General features: G+C 47.6%; 1 protein-coding gene across 6 annotated transcripts in view; it reads right to left on the bottom strand.

The window, feature by feature from the left end:
- The window catches only part of lgals2b (lectin, galactoside-binding, soluble, 2b), a 155,802-nt gene that overhangs the window by 36,818 nt on the left and 105,158 nt on the right, over positions 1–13,826 (bottom strand). The window contains exon 1 of one of the 6 annotated variants that reach the window (XM_062564344.1): positions 10,781–10,784. The exons of 4 other annotated variants lie outside the window; for them this stretch is intronic. The gene's annotated coding sequence lies outside the window, so the exon portion shown is untranslated. Of the gene's footprint in view, positions 1–5,625; positions 5,630–10,780; positions 10,785–13,826 lie in introns of those variants that run through there. One more of the 6 variants, XM_062564342.1, reaches the window with a different exon arrangement.

Raw genomic sequence — 13,826 nt, 5'->3', positions numbered from 1 at the left:
CCTGAGCTGGCAAACAAGAAAACACCCCCCCCCCCCCCCCCACCGCCCCCATTCTTCATTTAATGAGTCCCTCCAGTCTCTCTCCTTTGAAGCCTTAAGCCAAGAAATGAAGACACAGCCATCCGACATTTTACTTCTGAAACAAAGCCACGTTTCCCCCGCAGGCTTCATGGGAGCCGTCACTGACATCAGGGGGGGGGGGGGGAGGGGGGGTCAATCGACACGTCGAACTGCCGAGATCAACAGGTCGCTGGTCCTCTACCTCCTCCCCCAGGAGCTCACGCGGTTGCCACGACAACGTGAGCGGCGATTAGCCGGGGTGGAAAAGAGAGGAGAGGTCGGAAGGAGAGCCGGTTGATTACTGGTGTCACATCCAATCAGTCACATGGTGGAGATGATCAACTCGTACACTTCTTGACAGCAGTGAAATTATAATTTGAATAAATCATAATTAAGACCTGAGGATTGGAGGTGTGCGTGTGTCTGAGCGTGATCACATCCAACATAGACTGTGTTTGTCTATGTGTACATATGTATTTTCACATTTATACATGTGCCCCCCCCCCCCCCCCCCCCCCGACCCATTTCAGCAGGTAGGGCACCGTGGCTTCCATCACTGCTTTAATTAGAACATTTAATTGTGTCTCCAGAGACGCTTCCTTCTACACTTTGTGGTGGGAGCTGATTTTATTTCTTATTTTATTTAGTTTATCTTGACACTAAGTTAACTGGACCAACATGTTCCCCTGTCCTCTTTCCATGCCTTTCTTATTCTGCCCCCCCCCCCCCCCCCCCCCTTGGCCTCTCTACTAATTACCTGCTCTGCCTTCTACATTTAGAGAAGGAGAACCAGCGTTTAGCCATCGACACTCACCATCATAGTCGTCTCCAGGCGCCGGTGCTGAGCCCCTGAAAGGTCCACTCACAACACAATATGGGATGGGGGGGGCGGGGGGAGTGGGGGGGAGGGGGGGGGGGGGTTGTTGACATTGCAGGTATCCAGCACCAGAATTACTCACATTACTCAGCTGTGAAAGCCAGGAAGGAGTGTAAACACACAGCTCTCACCACTTCACCGTAATGTGGACAGACCCTTGCCCCCCCCCAGGGGAGACGGTTGTGTTAAATAGCTTCACTGAGTGCAGTCTCACTGGGTCACCACGTCTCACAGCGCTGGTACGGCCCCCCCTTCCCCTGTCCTCCCCTCCAGGCTCGGCTCCTCTGTTATCCTCTATTTGCCCTCACTGTTATTCTGATTATGTCAGTGCTGGGGGGGGGGGGGGGGGGGTGTGAAAAGGGGGGCCAGTGGTAAACTTCTGGTGCCTGAACTTCAGACTGAGGATGAAGAGAATCCAAATCGGAAGAGAGGGACTTTTAATTGGATAAAAACATCATATGAATGTCTCCTTTTCAACATGAAAGCGACGACTCGCTGCATGAAAAACCGTAACCATCCCACTAATTAGACCGCGGCCACAAGATGGCGGCCTTTCCGTGAGCGAGCCCGTGTGCGTGAGAAGATGAGATGGTGACACAACTGAGAGAAGTTCTCCGAAGAGTCTCCATTGAACCCAGCAGAGGTTAAAACAAGAAGTAATGATTGACAATCCTCTTAAACCGGGTTTAAATAATGCAAACCCTGTAATGTGGACATATATATATATATATAAGATCATGTGATAAGCGTGTAGGAGTGACTGTCACAGTATGCTCTGCACTGCATTAGATGTTTGGGGATGGATGGAACGTTGCATCACAGATGAGACTTTATGCAGGACTCTACTCAGCAAACAAGCCGGTTGTGTAAATGTGATGTTTTATTTAGAGGGTCTTTCATTATTTAGCGTGATTTGGTGTAATGAGCATCCTCGTGATATTACAGACTACACGTCTGATCTGCAACCTTTGGTCCTCCAGCACCTCTTTAAATCTGTAAAAAGACACCTGTATCGACCTGTCAATCACCACCAGACCCTCACCAAGGGTTCGTCCTAACAAACGTCATCCAGTCATGTCCCACGCTTCAACATCAGGGACCAATTAGAAGCCTTCCTCCGTCCCTCTGCTCTTTCCTCTCCTCCCTCCCTCCGTCCGTCCGTCCGTCCGCCGAATGAAGCCTCGCAGAAGGAGCCTAATTACCGCCGGAGAAAGCGCCCAAATTGACATTCTCCTCGCCTCGGCCTCGGTAAAGGTCTCCCTAAGAGGCTTAAGGCGCGACCGACCTGCTGCGCTGATAGCTTCAGCCTCCCTTTCTTCTTCTTCTCTCCCGCCTGTTTGTCCTTAACGCACGCGACTCGTTTTCTTAACGAGTTTTTCCCCATTTTATTTTATTCAAACTCGCCTTCATAAGCCAGTGTTTTTTTGTGTGTCTCTGGTTAATTGACATTCAACTAAAGCTTTGTTTCCTCTTCACCCCCCCCCCCCCCACTCCCTGAGTCGTCTTTGACTTCAGCCCTGTGGCGGATGGATAATTCCAACGTACGCCGGCTGCTTTGAGTGCAAATGTTCTCTACCCAAACGTTCTACCAGTTCTGCATCTTCATGCTGCTTTTTGTTGTCTCCACGGGGAACAAGAGACACACACACACACACACACCTACACACAACCGTCTCGTCTTGTCTGTCTCTGTCTCCCCTCGTGCTCTTGCGTTCTTCCGTCTGGAGTCCTCCCCAGAGATCTCGTCTCCTGAGAGGACACACGTCCACAGAGCACACAAACAGTCCACGTTCTGTCCTCCAAACTAGTACGTAATCAGGCGTTTCCATGACAACATGCCGCTCTACAGCTAATTCATGTCGTTCTCAAACAGCGGCGCCAGCTGTTCTCAACATAATGTGACAAAGTGCAGCACATTCACATCATCTTATGCCTTTGTCCTGACTTTCTATGCAAAACCCCAAGCACATTATGGATGTCATTGGTAACTTGGTAACATTACAAACCAAACGAGCATTTGTTGACGAATCTCTTCTCCTTTACCTGGACCAGTGGTCCTTGGTTCTCTTCTTGTGAACATGAAGAGGGCCGTTCAGAGCGTTAGAATGCAGAGCGAGACGCCTCCAAGCATGAATCCATATTTCGGTTTTACATCGTTCATTCCGGTGGTCTGACAGAGACATAATTTGTTAGGTCTTTGGAGATTGGACTCCATGCTGCCGTAGGGTGATCACCTGAGCGATGCTGCAGTCCAGACACTGGAGGTGTCTGCGGTGGAGGAGGGTTGCATCTGATGAACGGTTCTAGTCTGTATCACAATCCCTTTAATTCCATGTTATTTACACAAGATTAAGAGGACATGTGTCAAAAGACTCGTTTGGCAAATAACAACAGCATCTGCCTCAAAATCCTGCCGAGACTCAAGTGCCCCCCCCCCTCACTCCCTCCCTCCTGCACTCTGCCCAACAACAAGCCATTAGCTTAGCGCCGGTTCCAGAGAGGATGCCAGGCAGACGGTAATCGGGCCAACAGGAAATTGGCATGATGGGAATGTTGCACTCGAGGGCTCATTAACGCGTGGCGGATTAGACGAGGGGACGAGAGGTGACGCCGCACGTCCTCCCAGGTCCACATGGGTCGACATGCGTTTAGCATTTAACAGACGTCCAAACATGGCGCATGCAGGGCGCCGCGGGGGATGCGCTCCTGGATCAGCTGAACACGACGGACGAGGTCACAAAGCACATCAGTCCGCTGTGCTTGGACCTTCTCCCGTTCCTGTCTTTCCCTGTGAGCAGCCTCTGAGATCTCGGTGAGCATTGCAGCTTCATGGAGGACTTTTTACGGAATGTTTCCCACACAAAGATGATTGTATGTGCATACAAGAAGAATGAAGGTTGTTTCAGTAAGAGGCTTGTATTGAATGTGGTGGATTTCCATCTGAGAATCAGTGTGATGGTTTCAGTCCGTTGACTTGAGAGGGAAAATGAATGTGTAACTAAACCATACGACTATAAAAATGTTAAGAATATGTAGAGTTCTTATTCCAAAGAGACAAAGGCGTCACTTCAGCTACTCTATATATTCCCTGTTGATGTGTGCAACCCCCTGACAATGTTAACTTTGGCACGTCACATTTGCATAAACTAAACCCACCCACACGAGACCTGACAGCTGAGTGAATAATCTGGGGCTTTGGTCTGGGACTGGGATTGAGTGAGTGGGAGCAGACCTGCAGAGAGTTTAACCTGTTTGCACACGCCTCTCTATGCTGATTCCTTACACCGGATAACCTCCAGATCCGCATCTCATTCACATTTCTGTCGGCTGGTTTCCAGCAGAAAGCGGCTTTTTAGAGCTATACAAATATGTTATTAATTGTTACTGAGCTGTTACTCCCTGATTTCAGAGCTCTGAAGAATACACGACTCCAGGGAACGAAGACGCTGCAGTCGTCATGGCAACGGCTTGGGCGGCAACGCCATCGACAAAGCGCCAGAGATGTCTTGGATGAGTGAAGTCAGGTACAGAGTGACAGCTGAGTCACAGTCATCCTCAGTGGCTTTTCCTTCAATCAACAAACATGTTGTGTTGCCTAAACTAAACTTTTTCAACGTTAATGTCGCCTCAAATAAGAATAAAACTTGACTTGCGCATTATTAGTTTGTCATCTTGGAAGCACTTGAAGCCACACAGACACTCGGGATCGTCCCGTCGAGTGAGCCGCTGTGTGCATTAGTGACCTCGGCAGGCCCAGTAAACCGTGCACAGGAGCTCATTACTCCGTGCATCTGTTTATCTGGTTTGTTTGGACTCGGGATGTCTGCCCTTTGGCCTGAGCACTGAGTGGTAAAAAAATAAGACTTTTAAAAGGTCTACTGAGTCAGAGAGCGTTTGTGTGTTACTGTTACACGCACAATCTGCATCCCTACACCCCCTCCCCCTCGCCCAAGACTCCAATTAGGAGCGATTCAACATGGCCGACGGACGTGGCTTCTTCCCTCAGCCGGATCGAGCTCCTGCGTGGACGGACTGGAGCGTCAATTCATTTACCTCCGCAGGTAGGTGCCCACCTGCATGTGGGCGGGCGTCTACCTGAACCCGCGCGTATGAAAAGAGTCCCCACACACACCTGTCTGCACGTTCACCGCCGCCCACCACGCAGCTCTCCCTCCCTTTTAAGTTCAATGAGTAGAGAGAAAGTTGTGCTGCGTGAAGGGTTGTGTTGCACGGATTCACTTCTCAGGTCTTCACCGCTGAAGAGAAGTACTCAACACGCTTCGTAAACAGGAAACCACACAAACGAATTTGAATCATCCACGATATCAAGTCATCCAATGTGTTGGGGAACCATCCAACCGCATTATGGCCTCCACTTCCATCCCCTCCGTGAGAGGCTCCCTGAATGTGTGGTGAAATCCGATGGAGCTGAACGTATTTGATGTGAAATAACTATTTGAACTCCTTCTGTTTCCTCCTTCTACTTGTTTTTACTGGTCGTTTAGGCTCTCGAGGGCAGAAGTTAAAGGAAACCCGGTCCAGGTTCATTCTTATTATCTACAAACACCGCTCAAACTGACGGTCCTTATCAGTAACCATGTAGTATTTAACATGTAAGAAGGGTTAGGGTTAGGGTTAAGTTAATAACACGACTTCTTTGTGCTCATACGAACACAAAATGTGATCACAACAACGAAGGTTCTGAACTGATGAACGGACCATTTTACTCCAGTATTTTCACATTAAAAGCATCCCAGGAGGATGGTTCTGCCGATGAAGCTCAGCGCTGAAACACCAGCTAATGAACACAATTGAGAACTCCGGTGCGCAGGTTACTCCACCGGAGCCCAGCAGCCAATGAAGCTCGGGCGGCTTCACGTTACATCATCAACCACCACCCGTGGGTTCATTGTCTCAGCGATTAAGGCGCCTCACTGAAGAGGCCTGGTACACTTAGAGCAAGAGTAGCACACACACACACACACACACACACACACATCTTGGTGAGGAAAGCAGAACGTCCTCTCAAGCCACTCATGCAAGACTGATGCAATGTTGTAATATTGGCAGAGAAAAGACAAACAGGGTTCTTGCTCTCTGCGTCTGGGGAGGCCCATTAATAAATGAGTGGGCTGCTTGGGATTCCACACGCCGGCCGCCCTCCGTGTTTAGAGCACTCATAACTTCCTGTTTATTACAGCCATGCATAAAAGATTATTGTTCACTAAATCAAGGCTCTTCTCTCTCTGAGTGCGGCTAACGGTGGGCGCTAGGCTAGCTTAGCTTCTTCCAGAGACTACACGCTGGCGGGTTATTACGGGTTAATGCAGCTGGATTTCTTTTATTCACGAGGGAATGTTGTTCAGGGGCCCTAAGGGTTCCACCCTTACGGTATGTGTGTGATTCATATTTGAGTAGCGGCGCATCAGAGGCCGCTCAGGGGAAGTCTGGAGATGGTGGAACACAGGTGAAGGAAGACGCCTTTCTTCTACCAGATGGCACTGTTTACCTGCAGGAACAGTCAGCTGTGACACAAGAGTCCACAGGAAACTTCATTCTGCTCATGTTCACATACTCCAGCATGTCGGTACGATGGAGGCAACAGTTCTACTTTGTAAATGAAGCCCAGTTCTTATGTTTGCTTTCACTGAATTTATTCTCTTTTTCTTGGACACACTTTTAACGATGAGCATCTGCTTTTCTCTTATTACATTTTGGATGATAAATGCCACACATATACAAGAACACACATACACACACACACACATCTTCCTTGAGCTTGAAGGGAGTGAAATCCCCGGTCGAGCTGAGAATTGAACGTTCTTTATTCATGAGGAGAGCCTCCCCTCAGCACACACACACACACACACACACACACACACACACACACACACACACACACACACACACACACAGGTGAGCACAGGGAATACAGGTGGAACCTTTAATAATTCATGTGAGCTATTGATACCTATTCGCTGTGGTTACTGTCCCGTCATCAGACACCCACAAATCAGGAGATACAGTCCCATCCCATCTAAACCCCGCCCCTGTGTGCGAAGTGGAGGCGTGGCCTCTCACCCGGACGCTGTACGATAAGGACATGTTCATCATATCGGGATTAGGATTTCCATCTGGAAGTTCTCACCTTTTCATGGATATAATTAGTGAACAGGTTCTTAGGCGGCTACATTTAAACAAAAAACCCTCAATTCTGGATAAAAATGGTCTCATGCTCATTTTAGGTAAAAACAACTCATCATCAAACTGTCAGATATTCCTCAGCGGTTCCATCGCAGCTCGAATGCGTCCGTGTGGTAGAAGGCTGCTCACAGTTCGATGGGTCACTCTGTCACTCAGCAACATCTTAAGAACTCGCCTCATCCTAGATTTCATTTACACAATTTAACCATATTTTTATTTCCAAATGAAAATGAAAATCCATCTAAAATAGTAAATTGAGACGCCAACACCTTGAGGAACCCATATAATAACATTTAATGTTGTGACTTACCGTGAAAGACTTTTGATATTTGAAGGATTCATTGTTTGGAGGCTCATTCACACCCTGAGGTCAGAGGTCAAGGGCCCCTGTGAATACCAGCATTGATTCAACGCAACACTATCTGTAATAAATATCGCTATATCATTTCCATATGTGATGTTACCAGGTCTTCTTTTTTTCCCGCACTAATACATGATCATGTGACATTCACATTATGCTGTTGACATTTTTCACCCTCACCAATATATTACCGTAAATGTCTCACTGTCGCATTGACATTTAGTAATAAACGCGGTGACACAATGTTTTTAAATTTCGCAGGAAAATCTGCCTTGAATTTTAAATGTTGCAGCCAAGAAGTCAAAAACCCAAGGTCTGGTTCGTCAAACACAAATATCACATGACATTTATTATCTGCACACAACGGATGCATTGATTAATGTTAGAAAAGTGTAAAAATAGTGTGCGACAGGCTCATTTAGCTAAGGGCTAAGGCACAGATGATTGACGACATTATGCCAGCAGATGATCTTCTGATAGAGGGACGTACAGGGGGGCTTCCTTCAGATTAGAGACGCAGATGCGTGAAGCCTTGGTATTAATAGGAATGCCTCTAGCTTGATGTCTAGTCCACATACACGTCCACCGCCATCCTTTGAGCACACGCCGGCGAGCCTTCGCGTAGCTGCTCGTACATCCAGATCCTCAGAGGACCAAAAGCCTCCGGAAGCAAGATGTTGGTGGGATTATTCTCCTGTCTGCCGGAGGGCATCGCCGAGACTCTCCTTCTCCTGCTGGAGCTCGGATCAGCAGAACAACGTCCTCGTAGATTACTTCACAGCACAGCAGCGCATGATTAAGAGAGCAAGATGCTAAGGAACCCAGTTCAGCCCCCCCATGATGACCACCAGAAGGTTTATTGGAGGAGATACAGCCGATCAAGGCTTCTGATCGAGTCTACAGCTTGTCCCGCCCCTTTTTTCTTCTTTCTTTCAGGCTTCAAATGTGTCAGAGAATCAACAGTCATTTCCCTTTCATCCTGGTCTTCCTGTTGATGATGTAATATTAAGTGAATTCAGAATAATTTGTGATAATAACTGATCAGTCTGAGCAGACTAAAAGTCCAAGACAAAGCGACACTTTCTTATGTTAACAGATCATTTGAAATCTGAATTGTAGAAGCTTTCATAACACTTTAAACGGGGATGTGGGGGATTTGGAGAAGCAGGAAGGACGGAACAGCACAAAAGAGAAGAAAAAGAGTGAAAAAAACAAAAAGGAGAGCAAAGAGAGCCTGATCCAAGCAGAGAGGAGAGAGGTTGAAGCGTAGATGAACCGAGCTGTCAGGTCAGCTGTGCAGGGAATCAAAAGATGAGGCAAGTACAAGATGAAGGAGGAAGGGCTGCAGGAAATCAGATGGAGATGGACAAGCAGAGGTCGGGGACGAGTGGAGAGACAGAGGCGGAACAAATGGGAGAATAAAAAAGGAGCAGTTTAGTCACATTGCAGAAGACACGAGGGTAAAAGATTTAGAGAGCAGGCGTTTTTTGAACTCGTCGTTATTTTTTCAGAAATCTGCATACACAGATAGAAAAGGTTGTAAAAAAAAGGTATTTTTGGATATATTTTCTCTCCAGTCTGAAAAGACGAGCATGAAAGCAAAGTTTTTCCTCTGGTTTAATGCTTCATACCATCAGAAAATTGTTCAGTGATATGGAGTCACATGACCTTGTGAAAAACACCCAAAACAGCCGAGAAGGTACTCTGAGATGAAAGGGTTTTATTTTCCTTTTAATTGTCAACAGGATGAATACATGGATTTGCATTTGGTCCCTTTCAGACTTAAATGACACGTTTACCTGATTTGTTCCTTAAACTTCTCCCTGCTGTCACTTTACAACTCAAACTAGAATGTTCCTGCACAGATGGGAGCAGAAGATGTAAAAAGAAACAGGAGTGACAATTATGCATTTCTAAGGAAAAACATTGATATATAGAAATAATTGACATGTACATCTGCATTTCGTTGCTTAGTCTTCGTGATGAAGATGATGGCGATGAAGTCTCTGCCATTTCAGCAAAGGCTTCCCTTTGTGGGGGTGATCAGACGTTAATTGGGAGGCCGGTGTCAGCGGAGCTGAGGGCGGGTCGAACAGTCTGCTGCTGATTCGCTGATAGCCGACCACCAATTAGGGGGAGAGGGAGAGAGACAAAGGGAGGGAGGGATGTCCTCCTGGACATCATGGTACCACCTGTTTGTCTATTAATCACCTCGCTGGCTCTGCTACGTACAAACAGGTGAGAAGCGTTCACCCAGAAGTCTGATAGAATTCAAACGAGAACAAACGAGAAGATTCAAGAAGACTTTTCACTCTCGCTAAGGGGGGTGGGGGGGTGGAGGAGAGAGGACATGCAGGGGAGGTGAAGGAGGGATGAAAAAGATCAGAGTCGAGATATGAGGAGACGAGTGGAGGGGAGTGAAGGGAGGGAGGATTTGCTCCTCTCTCTGGATCTCGCTATCTCAGCACAGGAAGTCTTGTTTCGGAGTAAAAGAACAGACTTTGCACAATAAAGAGATAAGTAATCAGGAAATACTGCTGGGTCTGCTATTAGTGTTTGGGTCAAAGTTGTGATTAATCCAGGCTCTATGTGTGTGTGTGTGGAGGGGGGGAAAAGGGGGGGGTGTAAGCTTTGTTTGCATAATTGATCCACAGGCAGGTCATTGGCAGGAAGGTGATGAACCGCCAGGTGTGTGCGTATCAAAATGTCACATTGTGAGCCAGCCAGAGATGGGTGAGGGGGGGGGGGAATGCTTAAATTAAATGTGCTTTTTAATAGCCCTGTCTGCCCTTTTCTCTAAAAACAAGCCCACAAACACTACGGACCGGATACCTTTGTGTAGAACGTAGCATTGAGATTCCCACTTTCATAATGAAAGAGCTGAAGCAAACTGTGCAACTAAAACAACTGATGTAAGTCTGCAGCTTAAGACACAGATTAATATGATGAACAATGGCACATCGTCTCATGTGATGGTTCTTGAGGAAGAGCTGTCTCCTGTGGCCGCCTCTCTGCAGCTGTCCATGCAGGAAATTCCAGGGTCTTCACAAAAGAAACATTATACCTCTATATTATGCAGAATTTATTTGCATACTAATAAGTCACCTACTGAACCACTTTGTGTTTCAGGGTGGAGGCACGTGTGTGTGTGTGTGTGTGTGTGTGTGTGTGGGGGGGGGGGGGGGGTGATACTATGACTATGAGCACATTGAATGTCTCCGCCTCTGCTGACGCAGCATCGTGGGCTCAAGTCGATGCCACATCGGGACGTTCCATAAAACAACGTTGGGCCTTTCAATGTACGAACAATCAACACAAAAGCGGGGCGCACATTATCCCTCACACTCCCACACTGTCAGCTAATTTAATGCTCTTCAACATAATGGGCAAAAAGACGAGACTCAATCGGAAAAAATGAGCTTTCCTCAATGACAATATATTGCAAATATAAAAAGAGATTTTTCAACATAAATTGACAAGGAGATGACATGGCGTTAGGGGCACGGGGGGCTGGATGTGAAATGAGGATGTGGGTAAAAACTTAATATGGAAATGCTTGCTGTGAGCGTTTGTGTCTTTCAGTATTAGAATGGATTGCTTATCACAGCGTATTTTCCTTCCAGACAATGGAAACCCAATTACTTACTTAGTGCGGTGTTGCTTTCCCCTTCTGCAGCTCGTAGCATCAATGAGGGCTGAACGAGATGCTGATATCTGAACAGCATCCTGCGACACGCCGGTACGAGCGGTCGCTTCAGGCTCCTGAGGTCAAACACCAGAATTAAAAGACTTTGGCAAAGCACAGCGTGTCCCACGATGAGGACACAGCCCCCGGGTGGAAAAGAAATGACAGGTCTATTGAAAGAAAGTGTCACTGATGGACGTGCTCCGTCCACCTCCCCCCTCCTTTGGTGGGTGCTATATTTTTCACAGGTGGTGTGATGGTTGACAGGTGCATTGTTGGAGATGTCTGCCTCTCTGGCCCTCTCAGGGGTGTCGTTTGTCCTCAGGAGGAGACCATTAAAGGACCAATTTGCACCAAGACAGGAAGGAAACTGAGACAAAGCAAAATGTGGTCATTACAAGCAGTTCACCTGTGGTGTGAACGCCTTCCCCGAGAAGTCTGGAGCTTCAATGTGCTAAAATAAAGTGCTCAGTGGCTCCACTGCTTTGGCTCATTGGACCAGGTGGTTTACACAATAAAAGCACAATATAATCTTGACTTTTTTACAAATGGCCATGGCAGGGAAACTTTGATATTAACATTTTATAGAATTAATATACATTCAGAAATTAAATGATGAACACAGTGATAGAACATTGTGTGCACAGGGCCATCATCTTCACACCTGCTCCAATTGCTCTCATGTCAAACAGGATGAATTTGGCCCTCGCAGCCCCCTGTTGGCGAGACAGGTGTGTTATGAGGTCATTGAAATATATTTTATAACGTGGAAGCAGACAATAAGACTGGTGGGCTGGAGGATTGACAAACCAGCAAATAATAGTAGAAATAATAGAAATGTTCTGCTACTTTGTTGACTGATCATCTTCATGCAAAGATGGAACGTCCGATGGACACTATTTTGGGCCCCATGAAGCACCGGTCTTAAGTAGGGAGACGCCCACACGTGGCTGGTGTACCTACAGGAAGGCTAAGTCTTGACCTCATGGACAGTGAAAGGGTCTTCAACGCCGTCACATGTCTACACCCACACGGACGGCAGAGGCTACCCTGACATACGCGGTGCAAGGGGGCCAGTACAGGGCGTTCAAAATGGAATCAACCCCTGAACCCTGAACGAAGTACGAAGTCCTCTGACAGGTGCTGCTACAGAGCTTCAGGTCTTGTGGCCCCTCCTCCTGCGCATCTCTTGCTCATCATTTGCTCTACTTAGGTATCTGAGGTGGTCCAGCCTGGATAAATGCTGCTTGTGGCGGATGTGGTGGGTGACCTTTCCTATAAGCAGAATACTTCTCTTCAGCGATTTTTTACGCCTCGCTGGTGCAATGTTGGCTGAAGTTAAGGGGATATTAGCAAAAAATTGGGTAGGTCCTCCGGTTCAGTAGCTCATGTGTGTAACCCGGTAAGAGTCAAATCTTTTCCATGAGCATTACCTTGGGTAGCATCTGTTCTTCTCAAATGGCTACCAAACATGTGCTGCATTTGGGCTCTGTGAGAGCTGAACATTCATCTTTCCCCAATTCAAAGTCAAAGAACAAACTCACGGGAAACCTTGGTCCCATCGCCAGCCCCCTGATTAGGACAGGACGGACCCACCTGGGACCTGGAGTACATGGAGCAGATGGACAGAAAAAACAAAATGCGCATGTGGGGGCTCAGGCCATGAAACGACATCCGGGGGTCGCATTCAAACACAGGGCTTCACAGACTTTAATCCACAAATAAGCATTTATTTCATAAATGCATCAGGAAAGTGATACAACCGAAGGTATGACGGTTATAAAAAGACATAAAGAGGGTGAATGTTATATAAAACCCTCCTGCGTCTCATCCAGTTTGAATGTTTCTGCCATTTCATGAGCAAGTGATACAAAATGTTGGTGGACTCTCCGGGTCTTGAGTCCTGGTCCCGGTGGCCCAGGAAGCGGCCTTCTGCTCCGCATACTGATCAGCAAGCTCCGGCTGCTTCTTCCACTCTCATTAAAACAACGGGGAGAGAGAGAGAGAGAACAGGTGAAAGATAGGATGCATAGAGACACACTGCACAGAAGACGCAGATAGGGGGGATGGGGGGGATGGGGGGGATGGGGGGGGTTAATTGAACAAAACGCTGTTGCTGCTGCAGCGCTTGAAATCAGCTGTCAGGTTCTGGGGCCTCACAGACAGATAGCGGGAGGGAGGAAAACAGCAAGGGAGACCTGGAGGGAGATATCGTGGGAACTTAAAGGTCAGAACACAATGAGTTCCCATCAAGGGGGGGGGGGGGGTGGAGGCAAAGTCAAGTGCTCGGATCCACCAGCCTTCCTCCGTTTGATGCCGAAGGCCACTTCTCACCAGCGGGGAACTGTGTGAGCCTCACGGCCTCCCAGAATGCAGTTCAAAACGCCGAAGCACTCGAGCCGCATACTCAAAGCATTCAGCTTGTGCGGGATGTGGAGAGGGGGGAGGGGGGGGGGCTTTGAGGAGTGGAATTGTCCTTTTAGAGCCCAGAGGTGTTTATTACACAGCCCCCGGAGGTGTTGCTTCTGCCACTGTGCTTCATTTTCACTCCACAGCTGATCGTTGTGTTAATTCTGCAGTTACCTCAGGATTTCAACACATGTAGTACAGTCCAAGCTGCTTATATATTGAATGTTTGC

Source organism: Pungitius pungitius, chromosome 9 (assembly GCF_949316345.1).
Source record: "Pungitius pungitius chromosome 9, fPunPun2.1, whole genome shotgun sequence".
NCBI classification, from domain to species: Eukaryota; Metazoa; Chordata; class Actinopteri; order Perciformes; family Gasterosteidae; genus Pungitius; species Pungitius pungitius.
Note: the sequence above shows the minus strand (reverse complement) of the source record. Positions and strands in the feature narration are given on the sequence as shown.